General features: G+C 29.0%; 1 protein-coding gene across 3 annotated transcripts in view; it reads right to left on the reverse strand.

Annotated features, from left to right (window-relative positions):
- The window catches only part of LOC145971602 (uncharacterized), a 278,198-nt gene that overhangs the window by 185,024 nt on the left and 73,297 nt on the right, over positions 1-19,877 (reverse strand). The gene's annotated exons all lie outside the window — the stretch shown is intronic.

The raw sequence follows: 19,877 nt of genomic DNA on the forward strand, positions 1-19,877 counted from the left end.
GATCATGGAAGGCCATCGACGGCATATACCAAGGACGTTAGCAGGTCAGCCATGGGCTTTGAACTGTTCCCGGCGTCACCACAATGCGTGGACGCCCCGAATCCGCATGTTTGCCGACCTATGTTCGACAGCTTTGACGTGTCTCCCGTGGGGACGTAGACACCGGAGATCAAATCTGGAGATGACCAAACCACTGTCCCATCACCACAAGCAATTCGGAATTGATGCTATCTGATCTCACGTGTGAAGAGTTATCACCATATATACCATACCATCATATTAGCTTATCGTCTTAAACGTCTTATAAGTCTCAAACTGTACAAGGAAATTTACTAATTTGAGATATTTTGACGATATTTTTTAACAATTTAATATTTTATCAATTTAAATAATATCGATACTGTTGTGTTCATATAAATTTATTAAAATATATAAATATTAATATAAAATATATATATATATACATATATATATATATATATATATATATATATATATATATATACTAAATTATACAAAGATACGTATCAATAATATAAATTTACAGTAAAGTAATGAAATATTCATTTATATTAAATTATAATTGTGATTACATATTAATAATTCATTATTAAAATAATTAAAACATTATTTAAATAAAAATAGTCATTTAATTAAAATTTTTTTCAAATAAATAATCTCACTAATTTTTTCTATAAAGAATGATTGGAAAAATACTATATTTAAAATGCTTTGATATAATTTGATTGCAAATTTCTAATTTTTTATCTTATGATATCGTCGATTTCTTTAGTTGAAAATATTGAATTAATAATAATGTTTTTTTTCGGCATACTCATTTTGTATTAAATCTTCTCTAATTAAAGGTAATTTAATTAATATATTTATTTCAACAATTATATCAATATCTCGGTACAACACATATACTATGATGAAATTCGATGTTGACATGTGCTGTATATCTAACTTTCACAAATTTAGTTCAGCTATTTGTTTTCCACATTTCTATCTCACAAATTATCGAAAATTTCATCGTTTCAGAAAGATTATAAAAAATTCATTTATGAATCAAATATCGAACGAGTATATAAACAAAATAATATATACAGGGTGTGTCATTTTAAGTGATGCAGCTGAATATCTCGAAACCATGGCGGTTTCGGTGAAAATGTTTTAAACAAAAGTTATATGGTTTTAAGAGGGCCATAAGATGGTGTCATTGGTTTTACTTTAAAAAGTCGTTTGAAGGTCACGTTAAGGTCACCTTCAATTTCTTAAATGAAACCTACTATTTTTTATTACTTATTCTTGTAGCTTATCTCGAGAGCTTTCCAAAACACTATAATAAAGTATTTCTTCATTGAGTACTTTTCGAGTTATGAGGCTTGAAATAATTTCTTAATTTTACAAACCATAAAATATCTAGTAAAATATTCATTTTTCGATTATCTTACCTTAATACTTTTATGTACAAAATAATGAGAGGAATCAATTGGTGTAAAGAAAATACATAGTTATTTTTAAGAAAAAATATGTAATTGTTAATTGCAGAAGAAATACTTTATTATAGTGTTTTGGAAAGCTCTCGACATAAGCTACAAGAATAAGTAATAAAAAATAGGGGATTCCATTTAAGAAATTAAAGGTGACCTTCACGTAACCTTCAAACGACTTTTTAAGGTAAAACCAATGACACCATCTTATGGCCCCCTTAAAACCATACAATTGTTTAAACTTTTGTTTAAAACATTTTCACCGAAACCGCCATGGTTTCGAGATATTCAGCTGCATCACTTAAAATGACACACCCTGTATATATGAGCTTTTTTTATACCAGAACGGTTTGCATTGAACATATAATTATTTTTTTATTCCTTCATACAGCAATAACAATAAAAAAATTTATCACAAACTAATCGAATTAATTTTTAACGCTCTCTTAAATGAAATATATTGATAACATTTTAATTATAAGTAGCATTTTCTAAACAACAAAATCTCCTTGAAACGAGTTAGTGATAATATATTTTGTAATAAATGTTTTTTCAATGTCCTATTGTCATAATTAGTAAAACATAAGACAAAAAAACAAAATGTGCTTTTACTGATTAATAAAATATACTGATTAATAAAAAAAGCAAAATGCGTTTTTACTAATTAGTAAAATATTCAATAATCTCCGAAAATCTTGTCACAGTTTTAATTAGAAACATTTTTATTGATTCAATTTAAAAGAGTATATATATATATATATATATATATATATATATATATATATATATATAAAACAGACAATTTTTTAATTAGATTGGAAGTATTTGTGAATATTTGTAGATATACATTAGTATATTTAAAGTATATATATTAAATATTAGTATTAAAATTGTTTGAAAATAAAACACAATAAATTCATGATATTATGTGACACAATTAAGTGATGACTCTAGTTTTTCCTACATTTCTGTATCGATACATTATAAATAATAGAGGTAACGCGTGTGACATACGAATGCCAATAATACAAGAGCGAACATATCCCAATGTATGTATAACGCATTCATTATGTTACCGCGCAGCCGGATTCCGATTTTCATTTCCATTAATTTCGTGTAATTGTAGACGGATGAATGAAGTAGAGTACCTATTGTTCCTCAAGCGGACGAACAATACTCGTTATGCTTGGGTCTCTGTTGCACGTCAACCGCAGAAACATTTCTACAAGCTATTCTCTCTCACACATCTCTTCGATATGATTAAAGGCGGTTAAATTAATTTAACCTCGCGTATGTAAAACAAGAGATGTTTGACTAAGTGAAAAACCTTGATAAATTGAAATTACTGAGGATGAGAATCCTATATTATTCTTTGTAATATTCATTTTACTGTACCGAAAAAAAAACAAATCAGACATGCCATTAAAACGTAAAAACATAATAGACTATCGATTTGAATGACCTTCAATCGAGACCGATTGTAAGATAAAAATAGATTGTTTTTATTCGATATATTGATGCTGACCTTAAAAATTCTGTTAGTCAATGGAAATAAACCACATATATGTAACGTTTCAATCAATCTTCGGCAATATCCATTATTCTAAAATTTAAAAGCTGGATATTATAGAATGTGTTATAACCAAACAAATTTCTTTATTTTTTTAAATAAATATTTTTTTTCTTTTTTCATTTTTCTTTATTAATTAAATATGTGATTTAACCTGCCTATTACGAGTAAAAGAAAAATTAAAGATATTATTTAAACAAAGTAACATAAAAAATATAATTTAAATATATAATTAATATAGCTTTAATTAGATAAATGATAGAAAGTCAAATTAAAGTTTCATTTAATCATATATCTAGCTTACAATTAGTTACAGTGTATATTATTTAATACAAACACTATTATGAAATAAATATTATATTATTAATAAATAAATATTATATTATTAATAAATAAATATTATATAGCCTTATTAAATTTAATTATTTGATTTTAATTATTTAGAGAAAAAACTAGAAAATACTCGTAGAAAAGATGTGTATCTTGAAACATATTTTTATATTCATTATAATATCAAGCGTTTGTTTAGTACTAATTCGAATTCTGCCAATTATTTGGAATATCATGATATTGATATTCAATCTGAACTACCCATTTATTACGAAATGTTAAATTCATCAAACATTTCCGCTTTCCGCAAATCAGAAACAAGCGAATGAGCGTATCGATAGCAGAGGAAACTTGACCATCCAGATTAATTATCACTCATTCACGGCAGTGCTTGGGAAACCAGCTCATTGTTCCATAGGTATCGGGCGAGACAAGACGACATATAATCGCGTTCTGATTGACTCGACCGAGCACACAATTACAGTAGCCCGGATAATATCTTATCAGTCTCCACCGGGCTAGTCATGGCCTCGCCCGTCCGAATCAATTATGCAGAATCATGTAGCAATCGCTCTGCACAAGAGTCAGTAATTTAAAACTATAGGACACAGTCATTATCCTATAGCATATTATTTTTGATACACGACAATATTTTATTAATTACTATCTAATTGGGAGCAACGCATCAAAGATGATAGAATAAAAAGAAAGGCAAGGAAAATAAAATAAACAGATTTCAGATATAGCTATGCAATCCTCGAAACGTTGAAAATCTAATTTTTTTATCCTACGTCAAATAATAGCTTTTGAAATAAACTTGCAGTCGGTACAGTCTATTGTGCGTACACATATGTATCCATCAGTGCATGCATATACGATTATAGCATATGAACTTATACATGAATTCAGAGTCGCAACACAAATATAAGATTTTTTATGCAAAAATTTATTTTAATAAGATTAGAATTTTTTGAAAGAAAAAAGATATTTCAGAATTTTTAGAGAGAGAAAAACCCAATATTATAAGAAAACGAAATAATAGGAATTCTAAAAAAAGAGAGAATTTTCATTGTTTTGAATTGCAATAAAAATAAAAGCAATATAATTCTATAACATAATAAACATAAAACATGTAATAACATAATAACATAAAAACATAATAACATAATAACATAAAATAATAATAATAATAATAATGATATAATAACGCAATAATTATCAAAAAGAAATTACAAAAAAATTATATCAAAATTACATCAAAAACAGTTCCATAATAATTAATTCAAGTAATAATTATAAAGTGAATCGAGCTTTATTACACAAAATGTAAAACTTATTAATATTATTTCATATGTAACAATTTTGAATGAGTTATGGCATATTTAATCAATGATACATTTAAAAAATTTACTTTTTAAACTATTTTCTTTTCTTTTGGACGTAGATGAATCTATATATTTACAATTAAATATTGAATCTATATATTTACAATTTTTTTAAAACATACAAATATTCGCTCATTGCACATCTTTTTTAAATTGGTTTACGACGACTTTGCATTCGATTTATCATATCAGCCCATTATATAGTACCGATAATATTTTAAAGCATTCAATAAGCATCTTGATTAACGAGTCTCCAAATCGCGAATTGTTGTAAAATGTCTCTGAATCGCCATTGTTACGAAATGCCAAAATCACTGCCGAAATCCTGCTAAATGGAAAAACAATAACTACGGGAATTAATCACGTTCGTGAATTTTTCAACGCGTGAGGCATCCACCATTGATACCAAATCGATGCTAGCGCAAGAACAATAAAGCTTTATTGCTGTACCGAGTAATTGAGTGCAAACCCTTGCTCACGCATAGCGAAACCATCAACTCTGCACAAACTATATATTGGAATTATGTTTGTTATAGAAAAAGAAATAAAATACCCTATTTATACACATAAAAATATAATATAAAAAATAATAGATTTTTTATAAATATCATGCGAAAACAAGATATTTAAATTCAGTAAGCGAGCACAAAGGCGAGGAATAAATGAATAATTATTATTAATATTGTTATTAATTGTTATTAATATTAATATAATTTTTTATGCATTAATTATATCAATATTATAAGAAAAATATATATGCCAAAGAATAATAATTTTAAATAATTTACTTTTATTTAATTTTTTTATTTAGAATTTTAAAAAAGTTTGAAAACATATCTACATTAAATATAAAAAAAATATTTATTGAGGAACACAGAAAATTGTCACGAAAATTCATATAATAAAACTTTGAAATATATATGAATGTAAATTTTCGTTATTCTATTGACTAGTAAATATTTCAATTGCCGATATTTTACTCGAAAAATATATAACATTATTTACAAAGTTTGAAGTTGCATATCATCATAAATCAAATCCCGAAAAAAGCACTTGAAGTTTCTAACATATACTGAGAAGGGATTCATATTCGAGAAAAACGTATCCACGGATACAATAGCTATCGGATATTTTGCAGTAATTTATACACTTCAACGTGCTCGAAACAAACTTAATAATGTAGAACTTACTTTTATTTATTCATCGCGGTCGAATAATCTAAAAGTTTACAGAGATACATATATATATAAACTATATCATTAAAAAATATTTTCAACTTTAATTCGTCGGAAATTTACATAAGATTTGATATAAAAATAGATGATATTAAAATTTATGGGATTACATACGATATAATAAGTTTACAGCTCGTTTTCAATTAACAATTATTCATTATTATAAAAATTAATGTTATATAGTTTCTCTTAAGTTTCTTATTATATAGTTATATAGTTTCTTTTAATTTTTTTTAGCTTAAGAATAACGAAATTGATTTTATTGAAACATTAGTTGAAACAATTGTTTAAACGGCTTGCAATATTATAGCCATCAATGACCTAATTTTAAAATATATTCTTCCGTTAAACAAATTTTCTATTAAACAAATTTTCAAAATGCCTTCCTCTTTTTCTATTATTATAAATAACATTTTTCAAATAACTATTCTATCTAGAGCAATTCTTTATTTTCAACATAAAAATAAATTGTATAGAAATTATGGTTGTATGTAATATATGAATAAAAACGGAAATATAATATAAAAAAAGAGTTTTTTCTCACTTTTCTCTTTTATTCTATTTTAAATATTTTTGCATAACAGACGAATATAACTAATGTTTTAGCAAAAAATTTTAAACATTCTCTAGATCAAAATAATTAAATCCTTAAAAAAATATTAAGTATATTAAGTATATGAAAAGTATATAATGTATAATCGCTTGTATATAAGTCGCTGAATATCTGTAAAACTTTCTATTAACGTTTATTTCCTAACAAACATATAAAGGAAATCTATATTTCTAAAGTTATCAGTGAGAGAAATTGAATGCTAAAGCACACATCGATGTTAGTACGGATTTAGTATAATATTATTTCTATTCATATTATTGTTTAATCTAGGTTTTCCTTAATAACTGTTGGGATTTCGTGGGAAATCAAAGACTCGTTTCGTTAAAAGAAAACTCAATCTATTTGTATATACGTATGCTCACAGCAAATAAAAGGTAAGTAACGTGTTCGGACACACAAGGAGAAGTACAAAAAAAAACGGTAATATCGGTAATATCGGTAACCTTAATACTGCCATCTATGACCATCTAACTATAAGCAAATCGGTTTGTTACTACCCAGACAGCACACATGTCCAAAAGACATCTAAAAGACGACTTAAAGATGTAAGTCTTAAAGTCTTCTAGACGTCTTTAAGACATCTTTTGGCCTTTTTGTGCTGTCTGGGTATATACCTACACTCTCCCTCTACAAATCGATTTTGCATACAGATAATCGCTCTTATTTAAACTATTGACAATATTGTTCAATCAATTGCATGTGCTTACAGCACCATTCCAGTTTTTCTTTGGAAACAGATTTTGTCAAACAATCAGCGATCATTTCATCCGTGTTAATATACAATACTTCAATAACTCCATTTTCGATTTCATCTCGTACAAAATGAAATTTTAGATTAACATGTCGTGTTTTGGTTGACGATCTTGCGTTCTTTAGCCATTGTATAGTCGCTTGATTATCGCAAAATATATTAATTGGTTTACTTATATATTCGGTACATTTTAATTCTGTAAGCATATTTTGAAGCCATATAACATCTTTAACAATTTCAGAGACTGCAAATAATTCTACTTCGCAAGTCGAATTTCCAACTGTTCGCTGTTTTTTACCCTTCCATGAAATAAGTTGCCAATGTATATAACTCCCCCTGAAAATAATTTGCCATTCTCAGCATTGCCCCAACTGGCATCAGAATATGCTTTTAACAATCCAGACTTATTACGATCATAGTAGAGGCGTTTATATTTGGTGCCTTGTAAATATCGTAGTACCCTTTTACCTAACATATAATGTCGCATTTCCGGACAATGATTATACTGTGATAAATATGAAGTTACAAATGCGATATCAGGTCTTGTTCTATTTGCTAAATACAAAAGTTCTCCAACTAATTCTTGATATGAATTAATATCATATTTTTCACCATTTTGTTCAGATATCCTATCCTCTCCTTTATAATTGGAGTTTTAACCGGCTTACATTCTAACATTCCATACTTATTTAATAATTTTTCTATATACTCAGTCTGACTTAAATATATACCTGAACTCACATTCTCTACTTTCATACCGAGGAACATTTTTGATTCTGTAGTTTCATTGATTTCAAATTCTATCCGTAATGATTCTAGAATTTTCTCACAGTTATGATTGTCGTCGTCTAAAGTAGTGAAGTCATCGACGTATGAGCTGAACATAAAGAAATTCGTTTGTTTAGGATTAGTAAAAATGCAACTTTCTGAATTTAACGCCTTAAAACCATTTTTTAATAGTTCCTCCCTTAGTCTAAAGTACCAATTTCGCCCTGATTGGGGTAATCCGTATAGACTTCTTTTAAGTTTACATATTTTTCCCTTTTCAAATTTTTTTTCAAACCCTGGTGGTGGTTCTAAATACACTGTCTCATTTAATCTACCATATAAATATGCCGTTTTAACGTCGAAGAATCTTATATTTAATCTTTTCTTGGCAGCAATTGCCATTAACGCTCGCCATGCGTCAATGCTTACAACCGGGGAGTATGACTCATCATAATCTTTATTTTTAATCTGATTGTATCCGGCTGCTACGAGTCTCGCTTTGTATCTAATACTACTATTTTCATTATCCCTTTTAATATTAAATACCCATTTACTTTTAACAGTTTTTATATCTTTTGGACGTTCTACTACATCCCATACATTATGTTTACTTAACGATTCTAATTCATTTTCCATCGCTTCTTGCCAATTTTTATCGTTACATGCTTCATTAAAATCACGTGGTATGTAGATATTCTCCGCTAGTTGAGCGTGATTAATTTTTTCAAGTCTTTCAGAGCGTCTTCTTTCCTTAATCGTTCTTCTCTATCCGCTAAAATTTTCTCCTTCTGCCTTAAACTTTCTGTCATCGTAAGGCCCTTTGGTCTTCCTCTAGTACAGTTTCCTATATCCTGAAATTTATCATTATTCCTATTTAGATCATTGTTTTCTAAACATGGTTCCCTTTCATTATTTTCTATATTCTCTACGTCTGAATCTATATCGCTTTCCTTATTATCTTCAGAATTTGTATTACTATTGTCTGATAAATTAAGAATATCTTCGATACTCCAATTCATGTTATCATTGTTGACTATTTTTTGTTTATCCAAGAAATAACTTCCTTTCTGATTTTCATCAAAAATTACATTACGTTCTTCAATTATTACTTTACGTTCAATATCAAATAACTGGTACCCGACTCGTTCTCGCGCATATCCTACCATTATCGCTTTCTTACCACTAGGCTGTAATTTATTACGCGCATTTTTATGAACATGATAATATGCGATACATCCAAATGTTCTTAAATAACTGATATTAGGTATCTTGTTATACCATAATTCATACAGCGTTTTAATCTTATTTTTTCTCGGAGTTAAATTCGATGTGTGCGTAACGTATGCAACCGCTTCCGCCCAAAATGTCAGAAGCAAACAACTCTCATGTAGTAATGTACGTGCGCGTTCTAAGATTACTCTATTTCCTCTTTCTACTTTTCCATTACTTTCCGGATTATACGGAACTGTTTTTTGTTGCTCAATACCTGCCTCGTTAGTAAACTCACGAAACTCATTATTTATGAATTCTTTACCGTTATCGGTGCGAATACATTTAATCTTTTTACCTAACACATTTTTACATTTTTCTTTAAATATTATAAATGTAGAAAAAACATCACTCTTATTTCTAAGAAAATAGGTAAAATACATGCCACTATAATCATCGACAATGAGTAATATATAACGTGAACCTCCAATAGAATTGACAGGCATGGGCCCACAAACGTCTAAGTGTAATAATTCTAATACCTCATTACTCTGTTCATACATTACACTTTTGTGAGGCATTCTAGATAATTTGCATATTTTACAAGCTTCGCAATTGATTTCTCTTAGTTTATTATTAATCCCGATGACAAGGTTTTCTTTTATTAATCTCTGTATATATTTATTGTTTACGTGACCCAACCTACGGTGCCATATTTTCAATATTTTCATTGAATTTATCACTAGTTGCATCTTTATTACCTTTATTATTTATGTATGCATTATTACATTCATTAGTGCTATTTTCTTTTATGGATATCATATCAACAATAATATGACTATCTATACATTCTCCTACGACAATGACCTCACCACCTTTTTTACTACAAATTTTAACTGTGTGATCAACGAAATTAACCTCAAGTTCGCGGTCCATTAATCTCATAACAGATAATAAGTTATGATAATAAGTTAAAGTGGGAACGTATACGACATCATACATAATAACATAATTTATTTTACCTTTATCATCCTGTACTTTAACTTTTATTGTGCCAATACCCTTAGACTCTATAACATTATTTCGACCAGCTAAATAAACTTTACCTCTGATAGGCTTAAATTTAATGAAATAATTTTTATCAAATGTCATATGTGATGTGCAACCGCTATCTACGATCCAATTATTACTTTTTAACCTTATATGTGTGCTAGCATTGAAAGCATGAAAAGTAGCGTAGTCTACCCTATCTTCTGACACATAATTTGTATTCTTATCAGAGTTACCTTTAATACTATCTCTTTTATTTTTCTTACTGTTATTGAAAACGTTTTGTTCTGATTTATCCTTACGATAATAACAGTCTTTAGATAAATGTCCAATTTTTCCACACACGTAGCACCTCTTCTTATTATTCTTCTTGTGACGATCCTTAGCCGCATATGCACCTTCCTGGGAGTTATTATTATTTCCATTGTTGTTTTTCTTCTGTATTTCTCTCTCCTTTTCTTTAACGATTTCCAGAATTTCATCCAGCTTCTTTTCTCGTTGAGTTTTTAATATCTCACGTACCTGGCTGAATTTATTATGAAGTCCTCGTACAACATTGTATACAAGTTGTCGTTCAGATATATTCAAGTCCGCTGAGGCGCATTTTACTGATAAGCCTCTGGCGCGACTTATATATTCGCTGATCGTCTCGTTGTCTATCATTTTTATATTTCTTAATTCTTCTTCAGCATCAATAGCCCTATCTTCTGCAGCAAAGGCATCGTGTATCGCTTTCCATAAACGTTTTGCATTTTTTTCCTCAGCAAACTGTAATATCTGTCCATCGCTTAGCGATAATCGAATACAGGCCACTGCGTCTGCATTCTTTTCGTCCCACTCTGCTTTCTTTTTGTCGTCTTCTGATGGTCGATCACTCGTGAGGGCACTTGATAGCCTCTTTAATTGTAAGACCGATTCCATCTTTATACGCCAATTAAAATAGTTGTCCGTCACTAACAACGGGACAGTGGGCAATGTTTTTTCCGCCATTTTTACCTTTTGTCTTTCTAACCCCTTTTTTTTCGGGTGCTTCGATTTCTTTTATCGACTATCTTTTCTAATCCCATGGTCTCTTTTGCTAACCACGCTCTGCTACCAATTGTTGGGATTTCGTGGGAAATCAAAGACTCGTTTCGTTAAAAGAAAACTCAATCTATTTGTATATACGTATGCTCACAGCAAATAAAAGGTAAGTAACGTGTTCGGACACACAAGGAGAAGTACAAAAAAAAACGGTAGTATCGGTAACCTTAATACTGCCATCTATGACCATCTAACTATAAGCAAATCGGTTTGTTACTATATACCTACAATAACGAAGATCTAAATTCACCAGATCGTTGTAATTTTCTATAAATTTGGCGAAACTTCAGCTAATCTAATGTAAAGTAATCTAAAAAAGATAAAGGGGGCAAAAACATTTTATACCTATTCGTGATAAAATTTTCTGATTCAATTATTATTAGATGGATCTTCAATGGTATTGATAAATACTATGCAAATTTTATTCAATTATAGTTTTGTTTATGTGTATAACTAGATGTTGTTATAGATTTTGATTTTAATAGCAATTTGTATTATTCATCCGCTAAAACATAAAACAGAAATTGTGTCAGAATCGCATAACGATTAAACGATATTATGACCATTCGTAAACTTTACCAATCGTAAACTTTAATTGTATCATGATGTCTTATGCTAATTATACCATTGCCGAAACAACAACAGCAATGCATTACATACGTTAGTTAATTGTACAAGAATACAAGTTATGACCTGGCGTACAACAGTTACAACCAATTCATTTCTGTAGTACTTCGCGGTTTCCCCATCAACGGGCAAAGTGTATAATTAGGCAAAACGTATGCGTAATCAATGAAACTATTGGCTAATGTAATTGACGCGACTGAGATGTATTTGCATATTTTATGAGATGACACGCATTAATTATCATTGGCATATATTTCTGCCGTGTATGCATCATTAAATTTAGTTTCATTCTTGTCTTATATAATCCATGTCTATATCATATATATTGGACAATATATATAAATATGACAATATAATTTCCAGTTTAAAATTTAATAACATTGAATATAAATATTGTATAATAATGTCGAAAAAATTAATAATATCGAAATAATTAATTGTGTCTCATATTAAGTGAAAATATTTTGGTATCCAAGTTTCAAACTTAAATTTAAATTTAAATCATTAAAGTGTACTAAAAATTTTCTTTAATCTATATATATTGCATTTTATCGAAAATCGATATGAGACTTAGACGTTTAGTGTCAAATGTACATAATGTTAAGAGACATATAAATGAGGACTGTTGAATATGTTATCGAGTTTATTTTTAATTTATGTCATTGACTTGAATTATCACAAATCTTTATTATTCTTCGTATAAATATATATCACTGCCACTTTAGCACTTAATGTATGATTCTGTGAGTCTGTTAGACTTGATTATTAATTAATTAATTCAAATTGAGTGCAAGAAGTTATTGTTAAGAAATCATAAAACTAAATGTTTAATCAAAAAAAGCTATAAAGATATTTTAGACTAAAAAAGATTTGTTAAATTTCAAAAGGAAAGTAAAAAAGAAAGCAGAAAAATTAAAATAATTAAATATTATTAAATCTCTGTAAAAGCAATAAAGTGTCTCTAGGATTAAACATCTAAAATATTTCGAAACAGCTTCGCCTATAATTCCAATCGAATTAAAAAAAGATGAATTTATTTTTGATTGAAAAGTTATTTCAATGTTTCCAATTAATTACACGTCTATGGCTTCTAAACAGTTATTTTCTTAATGTTTCTATGATTTAATCATTTTTCTTATAAACGAAAACATTTTCAATTTGCAATTTCTTTTTGAACAGTAACGAATTGGGATTTTAAAGCAATTTTTCGAACATTGTACTTAAACTTTAGTTCGAAATGTTCATCATACATATATATATATATATAGAATGAAAATAATTTTGTATCATATTTTCTATGTATGTCAAATCCAACAAAACATCTTTCCACAAATTAAAGATTCAATTATATTAATATTTAGTACTAAAAATTAAAATTTATATGCGTTTAGTTCTTTTTAAGACAATTTTATTTTACAATAAAGAATAAATTTTAAATGTAATTTAATTCAATAATCAATTAAAATATTCACAAAAGAAAAAATAAAAAAACACAATAAAGAATTCGATTTAAATTTTCATTCCAAACTGATTAAAAAATGTTTACTAATGTTCGTTTTTCTTTAATATTTCTTTAATTTATTGATTTCCGAAACATCTAATATAAAACTGAGTGCAGCATTATTAAGCCCCAGGAATACTTTCATTACTTTTTATTCTCGCATCACAACATACGACCTCGGAGAGATTCGCAATTAAAATACAAATAAAAGTAAACGGCATAAAAAGAAACAAATTGAGATTGTCTTTTCTTCAATATTAAAGTCACAGACAAAGTAATGAAAGTTTATTACCGACAGAAAGAGTTAACGAGAAAAAAAAATTGAAAACAATGGATATGAGCAGATTAAAACTTCTGTGCAGCAATCGACGTTTTATATTACAAATAATAAAACTATTGTACTTGAAATTTTTTAATCTTGCTGAAAGTCATCGAATATTGAATACTCACGAAAAAACTTCGATCAAAATAAAATGAATTAAATCAATTAAATTTACAAAAGAACAAAAAGATTTTTAAGTTGTCCTTGCAAATTAATAAAGAAATATCATTCGCGATATATTTTACTGGATAATAAAAGCGATAAATAATAACCATAGATATTGAAATTGCATAAAAAAATGAGAGTCAAACACTCTTTATTTAAAAAATTTGACTTTTTTTAAGTTTTTATCCATTCTTATCCATTTATCAAGCATATTTTTTTTCTTTCTTAATAATATTTGTGGGAATTTCAATAATATTTACAATAATAAAGAATATTACAAAATTATAAACAATTATGATGATTTCATTTGAGAAAAAAAAGAAATTAAATATTATTAATTAAAAGCACATTTATAACTGAATAATTATAAATTACAAAACAGATTTTTTTAAAAACGTGACATTTTTTTTTAAACGGCTAAATAAGATAAATATCAAATTTTCGCCGCAAGATGATTGTTTAAAAAAATAAGAAACTTAAGAAACACTAATCTCACGATTTAGTGTCAATTTTAGCGACAAAAAGCTTTCAATCAAATACTGTCGTTTTCTTAAACTCCCCGAGAAATGAAGCAGCATTGTTACGATAAAGTACTGCGGATGACTTCAGTTTATAACGGCGGTTATTAAGAGCGTTGCCAACAATTTCACGGGCCATTGTGCCGGCGGACAGTTTAGGAAAGCGCCGAATGTGCGTGCCGCTGTCGTAAATCCAGTCCCGGAAATCGGCTACGAGGTAATACGTTACTTTATCGAGCTCGCGCTTCTGTGTCGTGCCATGTATATCGCATTCACTGTATATATGTACATATTCACATGTAAACACCTGCATTTGTAGGTGTTCCATGTGCATGTATGACAGAGCGTGCCTCCGTCGGAAATAGGCCGGTGGCGGCAACGCTAAATTGCGGTGCCCGCGTGCTTAACACTGTTAACAGACTGCTACTTCGTTAGTCACCGTCACCCGCTTAACCTCCGCGGTGACACTTCTCCAATTGCATTCGAAAGCTTGTTATAGAAGCTCGCTCTTTACCGCAAAATTAGCGTAGCGATGTGATAGGACGATCTCAAAAAGATCGCCGTTATTAATTTAAATCATTCTGCTCCAAAATAATTTGGAGAAATGGCTTTACTCTTACACTACACATTGTTACTTTGATTATTGCGTATCGCAGAATTAAGACAAAAATCCAAGATAATAATTCCAATAACAAAAATATGCGTTCCGAATAGATAAAAAATTAATTAGAAAAAGACAAATGTCGCGGTTATCTTCGAATTTCTATAGGGCATGTTTCATTCGAACGTATTGATAAAACGAATAATAAACCGATTGCGCTTATTGCAAGATGGGAGGTCACGAGTTGCGGCACGATCGAGAATAGTCGCGGTCTAACTTTGATCTTGTTTCGGGAGCGGGCCGCGAATTTCGAAATTGGAATTCTCGGTCAGATAGCACGTACGGTCTCGAGCTTCGGTGGTTAATGCAGTAATACCCAACAGATTATGGATTTATCCAATCGGTTTGTATACACGCATGTACATCGTCTATTGGCGATGAAACGAGGAACAATCGTCCAGCTCCTGCTCTGTACACAGCTGCGAGAATAATCATTTTGTTGCGCCGCAGAAATATCTACCCTCATATCCGTCGACGTCGCTCTTCCTTCGTGCCTTTCTCGTCTCGTCGTATTTCTAGCCCGTGCGTATATGTCTACGCATTGCCATGTATTCGCCATTTGTCACGTAATATTATGCATCGCGCGACCACGCGTATTCGATCGGCATAAGGAACGTCGATAGATACTCAAGTTTGGATATTACTAGTGTTTTATCGCTTCGCGCGGTCCACCGAGTTCGAGAGTTAACTCCGATCACGCTCGCGAGCTCCCGAACGGAGAGTTAGAAAATCGCTCGGCTGACTCTCGAATCTAATGCGCGATTTACTGGCGGACCATGCGGAACCATAGATTACAGTTAATATCCCAGAATCGAACTTCGATGATAAAGAAACTTCTATGTGACGAACGTTAATTCTCTATCTTTAGCTGCTCGAAAGCATGGACTTAATATCAAGCTTGTGTTAAGTACTTCAATTTCTCGTTCTGTGTTTTATCTGTCTAATATAACCCAGCAAACACCAAGTAACATTTATATAATTGTTAGTTGTAATTTCCCACTCAACAATATAACTGTAATATGTTATGTAACTGTTATATAATATGTAATAGTTATATTGTTGAGTGGGAAATTATAACTAACAATTATAGCGGAGACCGAGCACAAAAGTAACATTTTTTGTATTATAGGTCACTAATTAATTATCGTTAGAGATATAATAAAAAAGATTATATGTTAAAAAACTCCATTTATTGTTCTATTATTATACCTATTTTCAATCTCAAATGATAAATATTTAAAGAGCTATTATAGCTTTTCGCAAGTACGTTGATTGTTACTTTTGTCCTGGGGGCTGGGACGAAAGTAATATAGTCTGGGGATAAAAGTACCAGTTCTTATTTTCGGGAAAATAAAATAAATATGCCTTTTTTCAATTTAAGGCAACTTTTATTATAATCTTTTATTAAGCAAGATAACTTTTATTATAAATTTGTATTATATTATATTAAAATAAAAAATAAAATAAATATTTATTTTTATCATTTTTAAAAAACTTAAAAGAAATAATCTTCATTAAGCAAAATAATTATAAGTAATATCATAAAATAATCATACTTAATATCACACTAGTTTTGTACTTTTTTAAGTCTAAATAATAGTTTAATTCTAAATAATAATGTAAAAATTGTATGATAACTACTTATACAAAAGAGATTGGTATCTATTCCGAATCACAATTATGGCATACGTAATAAGAATCGCCTTTGGTACAGTTATTATGGGACCAGTCCCTTATACTTTAAGCATTGAAACGTGTTACTTTCGTCCACAGAGTGTCGTGTTACTTTTGTCCCCAAACACATTTTTTAGAATAAAAGCATTATAACCTAAATATGATGCAAGACTTAGCCAAATCAACTATAAAAACTTATGAATACATTTTAGAAGAATACACCGACAAATAATTACGTCAATATATACACTTTAATTAGGCCTAGATACAAAAAAACTAAAACAAGAAATACTTAGGTGAATAATGCAAATACACTAATTTCACTCCTGCATGTGGAACCGGCGCGATCATTCTACAACAATTAGCTGAAAAGGAAGAGAATCGGAGCGTACGCGTTTGACTATATAGTACAAATTACTCAACATATTGTGTAGTTTAGTAGAAGGCTTGTTACTTTCCTGTTACTTTTGTCTCCGGTCTCCCCTATAACTGTTATTTGGTTAGGTTTGGTGTTTATTGGGAACACTGGCAGTTAACATAATTATGGAAAAATTATTAAAAAAATTTTTTAAAATGTATATAATTCTAAATAATGTGCAATTTACGCGTTTCTTTTCGACCATAAAAATAAATACATATAAAAAACGATTAAATACTTTTACTCTGAATTCTAAATAAAGTAATATATTTCAGTAAATTTTTAGTGCATTTGTGAAAATTTTATAATAAACTTTTAAGTATTTTTTCAATTTTATTATAGTAAAATGCATTTGTATCCATCATCTCTCATATTCTGATGCATCAACCGAATTGCGGAAAATATACCATTATTTTAAGGCAGTAACATTTATCTGAGAGCCAGATAAAATACTCACACGTGAAATGCATTACACGAGAAAGAAATTTTAAATCGTAGTAACGATGTTAATGTTTCCCGCGGTTCATATTTACGCCGCAATTAATAAAATTATATAAAAGTTTCATCTCAGCTTAAGGCTCTTGTGTCGTATGTATGCAGACAGTCGTTATCCAACGGGATTAAATCATTCGTCGTAGCTGCGTGAATTATTCGGTTAAGTGGGATAACTTTTGTACATATTAAATGCATTATAAATAATACATGGCTATTTTTCCTTTCGCGGCCGCAGCGATATTAATAATCGCTTTAATTACGCGACATATTCGATTATGCATTACACTCTATAACACATAGATGATGTGCATTACAACTAACAATTATAAATTTTAAGTGATTATGCAGTGCGAATTAATTACACATTCGCATTTAACTCGCAACGGATGGCGATGCAATTACTGTATAATCAGCTTTGGAGTGGATTACATTGTAATCCGGACCTCGCCCAACCTTTTTCCTTCTCTACCGTTAGTATCGATTGTCGACTATTTCTGATTAACTTGTACGAGAATAGTTGGTTGTATGAGACAACCGATGGAACTGTAAAGAGAGTCCGAAATACACAAACATAATGTACTCATCATGTGGCCTACATGCGAATACAGCTCGTGTGGGAAATCGAATAACACGAAAATGGCGGGTATCGACATCGCGGATTCCGCGGTGAACAATCCTACAAACTCTGATCAAAACGCACGACATTCGTTTCGTGTGTATTGGAACGAGCCAATCAAGCTGATGAGGCATACAATGTGCAAACGCGTATACATGTCATATGTACAGAATATCCACAAACTTTCTTTGGGATGTGCGAGAAATACTATATTAATTAATTGCAGATTTCAATTAAAATTACATTTAAATTGAATTTGTCTTTTTAAATATAAATATTGAATAACATGCACAACTTATGCAATTAACTGCTAACGTACGAATGTGATAAACTTAATAAATTGCGAAGTAAATATTTATTAATTATTGAGTAATTATTGGTTAATATGTATGGTAATATATAATTTTGCGAATATTCAATAATTAACAGAATATTTTAAATATTAAGATTTTTCACACATCACATTATAGTATGTAACATGTTGTTAAATATTGTAAAAATCAAGATCTATAAGAATCATAAAGATTTATGTTATAAACAAAAATATCTCGATTTAAAAATTTTAGAATTAAATATTTTACATAGTAACATTGTAATTATGTTCTTCTAAAGAATTAATATTTGTTATTAATATTTGTTTAACTTTAATTAATTTTTGATATCTATTCCTATATCTTTCTTCTTTATAAACTTTTATCATCTTTGTTGTACGAATATATATACATATATGTATTAATATCTTTTTTGTACATATGTAGTGCAACTCTTTATGACTTTAATAATTGTTTTTATGTGAATCTTAATAAGAAATAATAAAATATTATTATATAAACTATTATTATTTTTTGTATTATTTCCAAGTATTTTTATACTCTATTTTGTTCAAACGTAGCAAAATACAATTGACAGGATAAATCGATATTGTAACAATAGAATAGCGAAATAAAAAAGACAAGTGGTTACCGTTACACATTCTTTTGTATTTTCAAATAATTGTTTCGGATCAACTATCGTTAGCGAATTGCATATATGCAAACAAAGCTGGAATAGAAAAAGTAAGGAAAAAGTGAAAAATTTGTGAACTAAAAATTTGTTGCATTTTTTTCATTTACAATAACTAGTTAATAACTAGCTATTGTCCATTATATATTTGTAACATATAATCGCGCATAATCAAGTTAGATTGTATAAATTAATTTAATTAACAATTATTGTTATTTACTTTAATAACATTTAAATGATCATTTTATAATAAATTTAAAAATTAGTAAGTAAAAAATTACAAAAAAATTTTTAAATTTTCTGCAACAATCCTCTTAAACCAACATATGTATATTAATGTTAAATATATTTAAATAGATATTTTAAATTTTCAATATATTACGGTTTTTCA

The sequence above is a fragment of the Camponotus vicinus genome, unplaced genomic scaffold (assembly GCF_025532165.1).
Source record: "Camponotus vicinus isolate PSW18456_S1 unplaced genomic scaffold, iyCamVici1.0 SCAF_5, whole genome shotgun sequence".
Taxonomy (NCBI): Eukaryota; Metazoa; Arthropoda; class Insecta; order Hymenoptera; family Formicidae; genus Camponotus; species Camponotus vicinus.